Raw genomic sequence first — 16,742 nt, 5'->3', positions numbered from 1 at the left:
TGCTTTCGTTAACAAGTAAAATTCAATCTGAGTACAAGTATCTGACAAATATCACGGCTCGTTCTGTGGTTAATTGTATGAATGGGATGACCCCGATGAAGGCCACAAACCAAAACGTGTTGGTCAAACAATAAAGTTGTTCTTTGTACTACAAGCGTGGCTGCAGCTTTAATTTCCTCAGGCGCTTCATTCTTCTTCATGCACCTTGGAAGTAGACGAAGTTGTGCAGGAGACCTCTAACTGTCTCTGCTTGTACTAACAGCAGCAGGTTTCTGTGTCTGTGTGATGGACCCGTGCAGTCATCAGGATGCACCCTGATTAGGAGGCTGATAACGTAGCACGCCACTCTATTAAATATTTGTCTGCAGCCCACTAAAACCGTCTTTGCTGCAGTTTGGGTGAGAGCTATCCCATTACTTTATCTCTGTACCACTAAACACTGATTACCTTGTACCTGTGTCTGTGTGATGCACCCATGCAGTCAGCAGATGCACATCATTAACCATGCCTGCGATTGCTAGCTGATAACCTAGCACTTCATTCTTTTGTCTAAATCTGGCTGCAGAAAACCAAGATGGCAACAGCCAAAATGTTACAATAGATAACATCAAAGCGACTATACACAGAGCCCATGACTGTCAGTCAGGTATCTCAGTGCTGGGAAGCTAATGCGAAAACAGACGTGACGATGAGTAGGTCTTATTTTAGAAAATACTACAAGTTAATTGCGGGAAAAGATTGAAAATTCCAGAAAGGTAGTAAGTGAACATGTTTATAAGTGAACATTAAATCATATCATTAAAATATTCATCAAATCAGACATGCAAATTAAATCTGGATTAAATCTGTTTCATGTGATGGGTAGAGGCTTGCTTTTCTGCATAATGATTACGGTACTGTGGAGGAGGAGGAGGTTAAGAACCTGTTAAGTGATCATAATGAAGCAGCCTCACAAAAGCTTAAAATAGAAACTTCACTACTTGTGTAAACATGCAAATTTAAGAGAGTTTGGTGAAAGCTAAGAAATGAAACTCAATAAAACTGCGAGACAACCTATTTTGGATGAATCTGTTAAGAGACAGACTGAGGAATACAAAGTCTACCCCCCCCCAACAACCCCCTGGTAGTCCCCTCAGCTGAAGTACAAAGCGCCACATGCAGCGCCAACAAAGCTCTCCCTTTGATCTATGTCTCCTCCCCTCTCCTTCCTTTCTTTGGAAGAGACAGTTTAAATGAGGTCTTTGTGCTGCGCCCGAAACTCGAGATGCCATCGAAGAAGTCTTCAATAAAAACCTTGCCCTCATCTGCACCATGTAGAAATTTACGATGCACAAACTTTCATTGACTCTCAGGGTTGCTCAGATTGAATAGCCTTGTCTTCAAGGCACAAATGCCATCATAGGGAGGGGAGGTCTCCATGTCCTCAGACAGACAGGGGGAGGGACTGGGACAGACGGACAAAAACAAGACGATCTGACTGATATTTTCATTTCAGGTTTATACAAACTCATGAAAAAGTCTGATCTGGACAGCTCCAGGTACAGAAGCAAAACATTAATGTTTTCGGTTCTTTTAATGTTATTGAACGTCTAATAGAGAAATCCATAATCTTCTGTAACACCATAAAACTTTTATTGAAGTCTATAAAGAGTTTATTTACACATACACAAAATGTTTTTAGTGCAGGATGAATAATGAGGTTACAAGCCAAGTAAACACAACATCTCTTAAAGCGGCAGCCCGGCTCATTGTGATCCATCGACAGTGGCACCGACACTTCACAGGTGAATGCCATAAAAACGTGACAATGGATGGAAAGACATCTAATGGATGGACACTTTACAATAGGAACATTTTACACTGCACAAAAAAGTTAGTTTGAGACTTCGACTTCTCATTTTGGTGACTCAGCTCGGCTAAGTTGGCTGCAAACCCTACCATCACGGTAAGGTGATGATTCATCAGGGCTGAGCTAAGTCTTAGGGATAGTGTGAAGAGATTGGACATCCAGAAGGATCCTGAAAGAAGCCAGTTAAGGTGGTTTTGCAATCAGGTTAGGACGGGTGCCTCCCTTTGGAGGTTTTCTGGGCACACCTAACAAGGAGGACACTTCACAGTAGATGCAGAACTCGCTGGAGAGGATTATACATCTCATCTAAAACCCCAACTCACCCTCATTTTAAACCACAGTCTGAGCTACACTAGCTTTACACAATCCATAGTTCAAAATTTTAGCTCCATCATTGGAGGTTTGAACAGCAGGTGTGAAGGATCTCTGTGCAATGAATGGAGATGGCCATATTAAGGGTAACTGTACTCAGTGACATCATACAGAGCCAGGAGTAGAAAAAAAATGTCTAAAAACAGAGTGTTTACTTCAGTGGACTAAAGCATGAGCTTTTGGGATAACCTCCGATACCCCAACCTCATCATTTTAAACTTTTGCCATGTTAAATATGAAGGTCCACCATCGTAACAGTATACACTTGACAGAAAAGAAGGTAAACCAAAGTAAGTCCCCTTTAATAGTATAGTAGTTCTTCTGGGAAACATCTTGGTCCAATACACACCCAGGAAAGCTTCACTACTTCTCTCTGACTTAAGACAATCTGCATTCAAATGTGTTACATCAACGACTTTGTCTATACGACAACAATCCAGTTCATCAATCCTAAATTGAACTATTTCCCTTTGTGTTTGTTTTAAAGGCAAAATCCTGCAACCCTTAAGTCGGCTTTTCCAACCAAACACGATTCAATCAGATTTTTGTTTTGGCCTCAGATAATCATTCATGTCTTACAGTCAGTGTCCTTTTGCTGCTGAAATAATTACTCACTCTGGGACAGATAAAGTTGACCTAAGAGCGATATTCAAGGGAAAGAATGTCACAGCATACTTCGCACCGTGATTCGTTATTGTAAAGATGTCAAGGTCTTGAAAAGTCATGGTTTGTTCTTTCAGTAACTGGTGGTTTTGAGTGACTGGGTGGATAGACGGATTTATTGGTTCATATCAGTATCTTCAGCTACATGGCGGCCAGATAAGCATGGCTGCCGGTAGGCCTATTCAAATATTACCAAAAATAGCAAAGAAAGTTGCCTTCTTTTTAAAGTGTGTCCTGTGTCCTTCCACTGCTATGTCTGCCTATGTGACTGTGGCGAATGATTAACAAAGTGAAGGTTCAGACTTTATTTTAGTTTAAATTCAGTGAAGGACATGAGGACAAATAAACAGCTGCACAGTACTAAATGTGGCTAGAAGAACGCTCGCCAGTCTCTACTCTGCTCCCTGAAAGGTTAATAAGAAAAATAAAAAAGCAGATAAGACAGATTTGGCAATGCTTAATGCAGCCTATCATCTTCTTTATTCAGCCGTCTGCAGGAATTTTGAGAAGAAGACGGCCAATTTCTTCACCTGTTACTCACATTTAAGGAAGCCAGCAGAGAAGAAAGTAGAGAAATAACCAATCTGTCCACCTGTTTATGTATTCATGTATTTATATTTGTCGTCCCCGTGGATTGTACTGCCATGTGGCGGGGCAGTAATACATTTATTTTCAAATGAAAAATATACAGATGGGAAATACTTCTTGTATTCAGCTTTTGTAGCACTGAGAAGTCAAGCCTATTCTCCTCCCTTTCCCACTCATTCTTCACGACTTTTTCTTTAATATGTTTTCTTCTCACATGGCTGAAATGTGTGGGCTATGCATGGAAAATAATCTTGGCAGCTACTTTCCCTTCTGTTCAGTCCACTATGCTGTGTGTTAAATTGTATGCGTACTCCCCCAATGTTATCTCCCTCGAATCCGCCTTGTGAAAAAAGTCAGGCGAGTATGACTGGAAGTTGTCAGCTCTATCTGCCACCCCTGCCTTTTGATCTCTGCCTCATGGGGCTTTACTGAATGAAGCGAAGTCATGCATACACACAACATCACACAGCAGACACAGAGAGATGGCCTCGCTTTCTCTCATACACGTGCACTGCACAGAAAGGTCCATGAATAGAACACCAGCAAACACGCACTCAAAACATTATCAAAACACGCACGCAGGAATGCAGACATTAACACTGCCATCCATTTAGTTGTTGCTACCCTAAAAAAATCCTCCAAGGGCGTCGAATACTGATGTTTTGTTGCGACCTGCTGATGTCACAGACACGCACTGGGTGTCCTTTTGCTTGTCTTTTCTGTGTCGTGTTTCTCCTCACCCTCTCATAAGATATGCAGTAGGAGAACAAAACCAGTAACTACAGTTCCATTTAGTCTCATTTAGGCCCGAGTCCCAGAGACCAGTCGGCAGTCACCGGTTGCTAGGGAAATAGTGCACCTCCTGAGTGGTTGCTTGGTGGTTGCTGGCAGTCACTAAGTGAACCTGTAGGTTGCTGCAGTCACCTGCATTTTGCACAGAAAATGAACAGGCTGGTGCTTTTCTACTCTATTGGAGCATGAAAAGCACGACAAGTCTCATTCTGCAATGCAGTTTTTCCGATGCCTAAATGCTTCAAAGCTAACATTCAGTCCAGTGGCATTGGGGAGCATCTCAGGGTTCAGCTTCTCGAGCATACTTTGGAACAGGCTTGAATTCCCTGCAAATTTAAAACTTGAACCTTTTGAAATGTGTGGGTAACTTTTATGTTCTCCGTTTCCAGTTTATGAAATACTTCTACAGTTCTTCTAGTGTTTGCAGACAAATCAGCATGTTCAAATTATGGGTTTGCAACCTAAGCAATCATGAGGTGGTTTGTTGCATGCACCATATACCCCTTTGTGACTGATTTCACACAGCAATTGTTAGTAAATTCCACCAACCACTCACCAGCCTGTTGGGGAACACACTTTCTCTAGCAGCCAGAGGTTGCCTGAGGCCTTAAGAGCATTTTGTGTTTGGTTTCACTCACTATTTGGATAGAAAAGCACGGTGATTCGATTTAACTTACACCTTTTAACTAAATAAAGAGTTAGAAAGGGTTGGAAAGCAAAATAGTGATCCTGGTGTAAAGGCTAAGATTAGCGATAGCTGAGACGACAAAGTTTTGGTACTCTGGTCGTGATGCCGTGGTGCCTGGAAGGAGGCTCGAATCGTTCGTGACAGTCGACAAAGAGGCAGGGTGTGAAAAGAAAATACGCTGAAGATGCTGAAGGCAGCTGCTTGTCTCGGTCAAACACAATGACTCTTCAAATAAAGGATACAGTAAAGGCGAACCACAGCGGACGGAAGGGGACATAAAGAGATTCAGACAGGTTCACAGCATGATAGGCCTTTTCTGAAGAGACTGTAACAGATGGAGCTGATTTGATCTAAAATATCCCCGAACCTGAACATTTTGTCATTGACTGAGACAGTCAGGTTCTTTCTCACAAGAACACCTGATGTGTGAAGCAGAAAGACCGAGCAGCTCTCACTGCTAGACTGGACATAATAGCAGCCCAATCAGTCAATATTGATCTTCACAGCGGGTCAAAAGAGAGACGGCATTTATCTGCATGAAATAGGACTGCAGCAGTGACAGGAGCACATCAAACAGCTAGAGAGAAGATCTGTCTCTCTAAAGGTTCTCTCTGCCAACAATAGCAGAGTTTGTCAAAGTTTCACATTTATAACCATTACGGCTTTTAAACTGTGCACAAGCACAAAGTTTTCCAACATTTTTTTACTTGACTCATAGTTTGCTTTCTGTAAGGAGCTACCTGGAGCTGTTGGAATTCAGTTCAGTTGTATTTATATAGCGCAATCGTCATCTCAAGGTGCTTCATGTCATAAGATAAAGACCCTAAAATCCTAAAGACAGCCCCATCGATCCAACAAGCACTTTGCAAGCATGGGAAGAAAGAAGTGCCGTTTAAAAGGAAGAGATCTCCAGCAGAACCAGGCCCAGAGAGGCAGAGCCATCTGCAGAAAAACAGAATCATGTCACACATGTATAGTTACACAGAAATGCTTTAATGCAAGAGATACCTCTCAGCATAATTTGCATTACTGCTGAAGCACAGCAACTAAATAAGCCTGTTGTTTGCAGGTGCTTTGGCAGATGTTTTTTATTTAACCTCTGCTGATGGTGTTTTGTAAGCTTTAGGCACTGCTTTAGTTTATTCCAGGCTCAAGTACCATAGTCACGGTGTCATATTGGGTGACTACAGAGAAATCCTGACTTTTCTGCGAGCAATAGATGGCCGACTAGATGTTGCTGAAAAGGATGCAGAAGGTAGTAATATGCAGAAGAAAGATAACAAATGGACGATGTCAGCGGGGGTGATGTGCATGATACTGGTTATCTACAGCATGTCACAGTAACCCCTGGTATACCAGCAACACTATCCTCAAGTAAGCAAACCTTAATTGTGTGATGTCAGGGCGTTGTGAGACATCACAGAAGCAGTCCAAGATTTCTTTTCTTCATCCATCATGACTAGAAAAAAAATATCGTCAACAGCTATGCACAACCCCCATTTTTGTCCCTGTCACAAAACATTGGGAATAGGATTAGGGAAAAATGGTTACGCATCGGGATACAGTAACAACGTCAGCATAGGACCCTTTCCTGTGGAATTTACTGGTTTCCCCTGTAAAATGACACTGAAGTGATGCAAATGGATCCAGACCAAGTGTCAGCATAGGTGCATCCAGGTTAAATTTACATTGGATTGATACAAGGACTTCAGCTGGTGCAAGAGCAGCTTAACGGAAGGGACTGCCTGTCTGGTTTTTTCACTGTCAGTCTCCAAAACCTGCCCTAAAGATCCAATTTCCAAACTATTCCTGAACTCCTGTTCAGAAAGGTCATCAAAGAAATTGAACACCAAACAGCCGAGGCATAAATCATCACCTGTAAGTACGAGAATGTGATGGAGGGTTGACTGGAAACCAGACCGCTGAGAGCGCTGAGACTCAACTGCTGAGCTAACACGAAAACTAAAACTATGATGTAATAGAAGCAAAGGGTGAGGGTCTGCAGTGCTGGAGCCTTTACATCACATAGACTTTAAAGTCATCAATCCGCAATACTGATTGACAGTGGGACAGCAAACTGCATTATAGGTATTAATTGCCTTGCTGCTGTATCGAGAGCTCTTTTCTCCTTAAATACTGGACGACAGTTTTGCTTGTTAATTCAGATTTGCTTACACGTCCTTTTAGATGTTTAAAAAAAAATGTCTAACAACGAGAACTAAATGAAACCCAGCAGTGAAACAATCCCCCCCATTAAAAAACAGAGCTCTTACGCTCCTCTGGGATTCACACCACTTCAAAGAAACCCTGACCTTCCTACTTCCTCTGCTCCTCTTCAGCACTTCTTTACACCTCTTTATGACTCACTTACTTACTCTTGTTTATAATCTCGCACCTTTTTTCTCTCCTGTCCTTCTTAGTATCTTCTCCTACCTTGTAAGATCTCTCTTTGCTTTCCATTTTCCATCGCCATCAATGAAACGAGACATTAATCAATACAATCACAGATCTCCAGGAGTCAAAGAGTTTGTTGATGTTCTGGAAGCTTTTTTTTAAGTTCTTCATTAAAATGTGCTCCTTGTGAAGCATCCAAAACAGGCATTTGTAAATCTGATCATTACCTGTGAAGCATATTGCACAACAGGAAGTGTGAATCTAAGATTTTTGAGGTAAGTTAATAGAGAGTAGAGTTAATCAAAAACACAGCGAGGAGTCAAGTCCCTGGAGTTGGGTCTCTGCAAACATTAACTTTGTGTTGGCTTCTTTTGTGAGATAAGGTGCAATTTTGCACCACCTCAGTGATTTATTTGATATGTAATTTCCTGTTAACACAGTACAATTACCCGGGCAGCCTAAAAATGTGACTTGTGTTACCAAATGGTTTATTTTGGCTCAAACCTTGGCTTAAGGCTTTTACTAAACAAGTTGTTTTTTTTTGTTTTTTTTACGTTTTTTTTTTTTTTTTTTTTACAAAAAGTGTCTAAAGGCATATGAAAATGCCTTTAGACTGCTGTGACTGAGAGGGACGTCAGCAAACCAAGCTGAAAGAGGTCCAAAACATTAATGAGGACTCTGGGTGAACGTTGTCTCATTCAAGCCATCATTACGGCGCCTGCTTACATTGAGACTGGCATTCACAGTTACTAGCTTTTTAGCAAGCTTCCAGCTTTGTGGTTAGTTAATGGTAGGTTAGTTAACAGTGTAGGGATGCAGTTAATGGTTTTTAGAAGTCCTGTTTTGAGGCTTTGAGATTAGCATTTCCACTGTAGCCATCTTGGTCTGGAGACACATGGACTTGGACACATCCCCCCTTGGCTAACGACCTGTCAGTCAGCTACCTCCGTGTTTTTTCACGTTTACGGTTCAGTTTGTGATTCAGTCTGGCTCCTTTGAAGAACCACTGTGGGTTTCTGATCCACCCAATCACCTGCTGGGTATTTAAACTTTTATTCTTCTTAATGAGATGACAGTAAATTTCTAAAATTCTGACTTCCACAGCGATGCAATCTTTCAAAGATCCAAAGTTTGTGCCGTGATTGTGCTCATTAGTGGGCTCTACATCGTATGGTTCATTGTTCTTTTTAGTTACATTTTTCCACATAGCGATACAGGGCTCATTCAAGTATATTTAGAAAGCGACTGAGTGCCTTTTATGTGGAAGTTTTCTTTTGAAAAACAGCAAGAATCATTTAACAGCATGCTAACTGCATAGCTAGCTACACTGAGTGCTTGTCAGCTTTAAAAGCTCTTCAGGCTGTTTGATCTCCTTTGCGCTCTCTACGTCCTGTGGCCTCATTGTTCTGATTGGATGGTGCTTGCCTGTTCGAGGCTTAGACTGTGTTTAAAAAAAAAAAAAAAGCTTTCCAGACTGAAAATCAGGGAGAAAAGAATTTGATTGGAATATTTTCACTCATTCCATTGTTTAGCCAAACCTGTTATGTTCTTTGTTGTGATGGTAAAAACTAACTTTAGCCAGAGAAAGAAAGAATGCACGATGACACAAAGAAGCCAAAGCAAATTAGTTTCTTACACTCAAAAAAATGAATGAGGTGGATTGTTCAGTGTATATTAATTATTTATTTTCATTTTACTTAAAATATATGTTTTTGTTAAGTTAACATATGTTTTTCTAATCAAGTCTATGTAATTGTGTCTATTATTCAACGTACATAATACTAATGTGTTACTTGATGGCATAACATTTAAGTTAAGTCAATTAGGATCGATATACCTTGTATATCCACAAGGTGGCAGTAATGCAAAAACAGTTGTAATGAAACCGCGCAGAACAAGAAGGTTTCACGGCTTGGGCCTGCTCATGCGCAAGACTTCAAATTTAATTGAAAAACGCTGTTTTGGCGCCAAGCTGCTGTTTCTTTGAGAGGTAAGACCATTTTTTTCTTTGACTATGTTGTGTAGTATCTACATGTCGAGCATGGTTATATTTTGCGTTTGTCTTACAAGACATGATATATCATTTGCGTGCGCTTGTTCTACATTAGTTTTACTGGGTCCTGGACATGCTTATTTTGTGGACTGTGTAAGAAACATTTTTATTGTTTTATTAAGGGATTAGCTACAGGGGTTCATGGGGTTATTTTTTCAAGGGGTTATTTTTCCATTTGCTTTCTTGGGATTCCTTTTCTGTAATCCGAGAGTTGGAAATATCGAATAGGATAGCAAGGATAGCATAAAGTGACATTTAAAATCCAAAAAGTCAAGGGCGAAAGCCACTGTGACACCATTGTTATGCTCTATCAGTAATCTGTATTATGTAAAAATGGTCTGTAAATACAGCATGTTTCCTAGCGGAGTTATACATATCAATGTAGTTATAAATTACAGTTTGTTAAATCACACACTTAATTTTTTAAATAAAATTATTCAAGACATATGAGTGGACAGACAATGGAGGTCGACAGACCTGGTGATAATTGCTTCTATAGAAAGTTAGCACATGGCAGTGTCAATCTCTTGCTTTTCTTCTGAGTAGTATTTTATTTAGTTGTAATTCAAACAATAATTTGCTTCTTGAAATTAAGTAATGAATTTCTTGTTTTACTTTATAAATTTCAGATCCTGCCTTTACCTGCTCCCTCCTATACTGATGTGGTGTATGTGGTACTGCTGAGCTTGTATGTGGTATGTGAACTGTTATACTTTTAAAAACAAAACAGTTTTATAAGTTAAGTTTTCTTTAGTGACCCATCCCATGCCCCTGTTATTTCTTCTCCACATCTGAACCATTGTAAAGGTTGCAGTTCAAGGGCCTGAGGCATGAAATTCTTTTCAGATCAGCTGTGATCAGTATTTTTTGAAACTTATAAATAAATATAATATAAATATAATAAAAGCTGTAATGGCTCCTTTAGCATTTTGTGTAAATGTTTGTGTTAAAATTATAGCTTTAATGAGGTCTTTCTACATTAGTTTTAGTTATAAAGTATGTATATGTGTACATATAGTATGTATATTTACACTACAGTATGTCGTGTTTGTTGACATGTTTTCAGGTGGAAGCAGAATATGTGAGGATTACTACTGCTCCACTTGTTCCAAGGCTTTTTACACAACTTGACCAATACACTGACCAGCTCATAAAAGTCTTCAAGAAAAAAGGAGGTGCTGCAGGGAAGAAAATTAGACAAACTTTGGCCCCTGCCACACAGGTGCGTTATTCTGTTGGTAGCAAAATATTATGGCTAATAAGATCATTTTCAAGTTTAAACAGCTAGTGTATGGTAGCTGCACAGTGCACTTACATTTATATTAAGCAAGACAAAGTTTGGTACTCAAAACGTTGGAAAACTTAAATTACCTAAACATATGTAAAATCTGATACCTCAATTTAGGTAAAACCAGAGGTGAATGTTTTTATGTTATGTTTTGAATGCAAAGAAGATGATGTATTAGTTTGTCTATACCTCCATTATGGACATATATAATGTGGTGGAAACCCTGCCCAACAGGTTAACTATTCATGTCCATGTGATGATTAGTTGGTCTTGTGTTCATGTCTATCTGTGCAGTGGATATGTCATTCATTTTGCGTATAATGTGAGTTTGTGTCATCCTAAAGTATTTCTGTTTTCTCTTCCTGTATCTCTGCCACTCTCTACAGAAGGAAACTATTGAAAAGGGGAGGGAGTGTGTCCTCAGGGCACTACCTTTTTACCTGAATGAAGACCCAAGCATCCTCTTCAAAGAATAATTGGTTGGTAATTTTAATTTAGTTTTTTATCTGTATTAAACCAAATTTTGAATAATTAATGTTGTTGCATGTTGTAATGTTGTTGTTGTTGTAATTTGCATGGAACCTGTTTAAATGTTTTGGGGAATCTTCTTGTATACCCAAACTACTTATATTCATCGTTGAATCTGTAGTCTAAAATAGTGGCGCACTGGGGTGCATGTTCCTAATATTGTGTTTACGTCATTAAAGGGTAGCTTTGGCCCTTTTTCTTTCTTTTTTTAAAACTGGATGCCATTTTTCTATGTTTTTGTGTCTAAGCTACAGCTGTTCAGAGGGAGCTGGAACAAATTACCCTTGCTATCTTTACCATCGAAAGAGTTGATGCCAGCACTCCTCCAGCCGATGTGGGTATAACCATCTAGTGTGTCCTGCATGACCTGGAAGACCTGGCCTCTGCATGTGCACTCTTAATGGGTGGGATATATGCACTGAATCTCAGTTAACCTCGAGACTGAAAGCTTTCTTTGAAGTACTTCAGAAGCTCTTCCTTCATCTGTACGTCAGCAGACTCTTGACCAAGGTACAGTTGCTCAAGAATAAACTGAATGAATAAGCCAACCCTTAATTTGGATGATGAATGTTCTGTCAGATGGACAGAAGTTTTTCGGAGGCTGAATGGGAATAAAATGGTAATTTGTAAATGACAGATAAAGGGAAAATTACATTTAAGAGAAATTTAGAACATTTTGAAAAGTTTGTAAACTACTACAATTTGAGAGATTTTACTCTTGTGGGGGGGGCTAGTAAGAGACCATCAAAAGTATTGAGATTTAAAGGATTTAATTGAGAGATGATACTGCACCAGAAATGTTGAAGGGTGGTGTGTATATTAGCGTTCAAGGCATATTGTTATGAGGTGGAAATATGTTCATATTCAGTTTGTGTTACATTGTGTGCATTGTAAAGGTAATTGCAATACATACTAAGAATAAGGGTAAGTTAGGAATGCAGGATGAATGTATAATTTGCGGACTTTTAAAGACGAACAATTGTTTCCATGTTAAAATGTTTACAACTGAAGCTTTTTGCCCAAACACTGGTAAAATAAACGTTGACAGTGGCAAGTGTTAAATGGTTACTGCTGTGCTGTTGCAAAAAACCGAACGCTGACAAGCTGTTTTATTGTTAGATCATAATGTTGGCATGTTTTTATTAAAGTTTTATTTGGGATGGTGATATAATTTTCTTTGATTGCTAATATCAGTGGACTATTTATTATTATTATTATTATTATTATTATTATTATTATTATTATTATTATTATTATCATCATCATCATCATCATCATCATCATTACATTAATTAATTTATTTTTTTTTAAATTGTGGCTGTTGAGGTGGACACTTCACTTTGCATTGTTAAAGGAAAGCACTTCATTGGCGTTGTGTTACTGGACTGACCCTAAGCAATCATTGCAAATAGCAACTTTGCTATCCATTTTAGACACTAAAAGAAAAAACACTCCACAGACCTTACTAGCATCACATGTGCATAACTCAAGTGTCATCTTATCAATGTGTTATGTGGTCTTCAATGTTTTTTTCTTCTATTTCTGGCAGATACAGACATTTAATTTAAAGTCGTGATGTTGCATCTGTCTACATACTGTTAATTACTAACCCTAATGAGCTGTTGTGTTTTATTTTGGACTGGGTTTACACAAATGCTCACTGAATGTGTTGGCAATAAAAGAAATTTTAAAAAATAAGTTGGATGTACTTAATTCATTTGTGTGGAACCTGTTGACAAAATAGATTTATGTAAAACTAATTAATAAAGCACAAGGTGGCTGAAAATATAATATTTGAATTAATCTAACTTAAATTTAACATTTTACTGCCACAAATAAGAAATGTGTTGAAGTAACTAATCTAAACTATCTAACCTGTAAATATATCATCTATGTTCATACAACATAACTTGATTTAGTTAGTCTTAAATATGTCTTGTTAATCTTAAGTAGTTTTTTTAAATTAGATGAACTAAAGATTTTTGCTTTAAACTAACATAATCCAATTTCGTGGAACCTGTTGACAAAATAATTTTAATTAAAGTCAACGTTTCATTTTTTTGAGTGTAGCGAGTAAACTACTGGATGACCTGTTGCTGGCATTAGCTGACAGACTGGGCGTGAAGGACCTTGCTCAAGGGTATGTCAGCAGTAGTAATTACGGGGATAGAGTCCCGGTGTTTGAGTCTGTCAGGCTCAAACTAATAACCCTCACGTCACAGTCGTTTAATCGTTCACAATAGCCACTTGATGCCTCATTAGCAGAGTATTTGGAGGTTTTGTGTGTGTGTGTGTGTGTTTTGTGAGTAATCAAACACCGACATCACTTCGTGCAGTGAACATCTAAGCCCAACAAAGACAGTGTTTATCTGCCAGTTAACTTCTGAAGCAGAGCTACTTGTTACTTCTTCTTAGTTGAAAGATGATGGGAATTTATTTTTTTTTTCATCGCACCGCTGTCAATATCAGGCTCAATACTGTTCGCAAAGCAGCAGGCAGCATGATGGATGAATCATTACTTGAGTATGAATTGAGTTTAAATCGCTCGGCAAAGTTTGACGCCTTGTTATATTCTTGAACTTGTCTTGAACCCGCTCCAAAAGCCTTCGTTTTAAAAAAAATGTCTGTAGTCAGCTGCTCCACTCGACCAGGAGGGAGACCAAACCCACTCAGACACACTCCCACTCAAACAAAATCACATGAACTGCTCTGTCATAAACAATGTCTGGATAAATCGCTTTTCTTACTCTTACAGAACAGCAGATAAGAAAGTAAAGAAAGTTGCATTTAAGTAAAGAAACTTTCTGATGACAGTCAGCAGGAATTCTTCAGATGATAACATTATCAAATAATCTACAGAGTATTTCTTTGATTTAATTTAATTGTTTAGCCAGTAAAAAAAAAAAAAAAAGCCCACCGCAGCTTCTTTGAGCAGACGGTTTGTTTTCCAACTGTTTATTATATATGAGCAGATGTTTGAACACTCAGGGGGAGAAAGAAAAAAAAACACAATAAAAAAGTACAAGTCCTTGGGCAGAAAAACAAAGATCCATTCACTTATTAGCACAGAGATGGCGAGAGATTAATTAATCAAATTCAGCCTGTGCTGACACGTTAGACTCGTCTCCAAGCACACCATTAGACATATGACAGGAATCATGTTGGTGATTAAAAACAAGAGAATGAAACCCGAAAAAAGTCTCACAGATACATCTTTTATTTATAATTTGAGCAAATGAATTAAAATTACTGGCATGAAAAACAAACTAGAAATTTGCATTTTTGTGCACGGTTTCTAACTCCAGTCCTGCACGGGCCGGTATGAACGGAGCTAGTCTATGCACGTGCTAATCGGTCAGCACGCTGCTGTGATTTGTTCCACGACAGGTAATGTCTGGACCAGGTAAGTTTTTAAGGAGACCTAGTTAATTACACATTAAGGGAAAAATTCATGTTGACTGTCAGTGTCTGATGAGGCTCCTTCTTTTTACTTGTTCTAACCTTTGTGTGTCTTGTTTGGTGCAGGTGTCAATTACTGGATGTGGAGTGACAACAGCCGTTTTACTCCAACCACAAATCACAGCTACAGGTAATTTTACCCACTCGTCTCCCCACCGGACTGAATGCGCTAATCAGTGATTGTTGAATGTAATCTTGTGTCGTAAACCGCGCATCATTGTCCATCCAGGCTACCTCATCAGGACATATTGGTTTCCGTTGATTAAAACCAACAGTTTACTTCTTTCAGTCTATTTCTAGCCTTCAAATGAGTTTCACTGAAATATTTAAGCTAGACTGCAGCAATGAACATGTGTGAAGCACAAAATTGAAAAGAACTGCTAGTATTTTGACTGAGATACCACTATTACTGAGAAATGGGGTGCAGTAAAAGTCCATCCATACAAGTACAGTCCACACACGTCTACCCCTAAAGATGATTATTGGAGTAATAAGTTCAAGTATCTCTGGATCATTTTTACAAGTAATGGGAACATGGAGCGCGAGTTGGACTGGTGGATGGGTGCAGTCCCAGCAGTAATGTGGGCCCTGTATCCAACTGGTGAAGAGAGAGCTAAGTAGCTGAAATTAGTGTAATTTGTAGGGATGCTGGGCTCAGCCTTAGAGAAACTGTGAGGAGCTGGGGGTCTAAAAGAGCCTGTTAAGGGAGTTTGGGAGCCCAGGGTGCCTCCTGGGCACCTCCCTTTGGAGGTTTGTTCCAGGGATGCCAAACTGGAAAGAGACCCTAGGGCAGACCAATTGTTTATATTTCTCAGCTGGCCTGGGAGTGCCTTGAGATCCCACAGGAGGAAGTAGAAAGCATAACTGGTGAGAAAATGTCTGGAATACCAGCTTAGTCTGGTGCCACTGCAACCCGACATCTGATAATGAATGGATGTAGGACGGTAACTAAGTTTATCTTTGAAAGACTGAAAAGAAGTAAAATTAACTAACATATTTTACTGTTTGAGATCCAATATCACAAAGCAGTCTGTTTTTGACCAAATGCAAAAAGAAGTTATAGTAAGGGAAAAAGCTTACTTGTGAATTTCAAGGTTTAACTGCTTATTTAAGCTTAATGAAAAGCACTTAAAACACTCTGTGCTGCATTTGGAATGATTATATGGTGGTTGGAAGTTTAACAGATTCTGGGCCTTTATTCTCCCCGTGCCTCGTGCCTTTTCTCTGGATGCACTGTGTAACAGCAGTCTGGCGAGGAAGGAGCGGCTAGCAGGTCCAGCGAGAGTGTGGTGTGGAGGTTAGCCGGATAACTCGAAGCCAGTCAGTTAAATCAAACAGACTTTTATTTGTTGTCAGCAACATAAGACCATACAAGCCAGGTCTCCACGGCTCTACTCTGTACATACATGAGCGGGGAACGGTAGACGCCGGCGCCAGCCTGTTACAACAGTAAGGTTTCTCCTGAGAACATGACATGAGCTGCATGTAATAACTGCCGCTATACTCACACACCCACTAGACTCCCCCCCAACTAATATAACAGTAGGGAAACCACCCCCTAGTGGTGCTATAACACAATAAGGGTTGTTGCAACTGGTTCCTGCCACACTCCCAAAGATGTGCTTGATGGGGACATTTGTGACTCTAAGTTGACCACTGGTTCAGATGTGACATAAATACAGGCTTGAGTAGTCAGTGAGACTAGATAAGTGCTTTACAAATGCAGCTCAGTTTTCATATACATATATGAATCGCACACTGTGCGATTTTTGGCCCATTTTGAGCCGATTTTTGAGTCGTGCAACCGTTTTGGCGATCAGCCCGATTTTGGCCTTAATCGTGTGTCGTGCATCGTGTAGTATACGTGGGGTAACGAGAAGCGATTAACATCTCACGATCATCCCGATCATCAATCGCTTGGTCGTGAGGATTTCAAACCTGTTTGAAATCCTCGCGACCGTCGTGAGGCTGTCAGCGCAGCTTCTCACGCTGCGCACGCGCAAACACAAATGTCAGCAAAAAGACGGCGCAGCACGGCAGTGCAGCGTGTGATCTGGACACAAGCAAT

General features: G+C 39.7%; 1 protein-coding gene and 1 long non-coding RNA gene across 8 annotated transcripts in view; one reads left to right on the top strand and one right to left on the bottom strand.

Annotated features, from left to right (window-relative positions):
• Positions 1-16,742, bottom strand: part of sgcd (sarcoglycan, delta (dystrophin-associated glycoprotein)) — a 399,067-nt gene that overhangs the window by 117,334 nt on the left and 264,991 nt on the right. The window lies entirely within an intron of this gene.
• LOC120734011 lies at positions 8,986-12,131 on the top strand. Its single transcript, XR_005695946.1, has 4 exons — positions 8,986-10,094; positions 10,466-10,621; positions 11,074-11,166; positions 11,464-12,131. It is a non-coding gene; the product is annotated as an uncharacterized LOC120734011 (long non-coding RNA).

The sequence above is a fragment of the Simochromis diagramma genome, unplaced genomic scaffold, assembly GCF_900408965.1.
Source record: "Simochromis diagramma unplaced genomic scaffold, fSimDia1.1 OVJJ01000216.1, whole genome shotgun sequence".
Taxonomy (NCBI): Eukaryota; Metazoa; Chordata; class Actinopteri; order Cichliformes; family Cichlidae; genus Simochromis; species Simochromis diagramma.
This window is presented reverse-complemented; position numbering and strand designations above follow the sequence as displayed.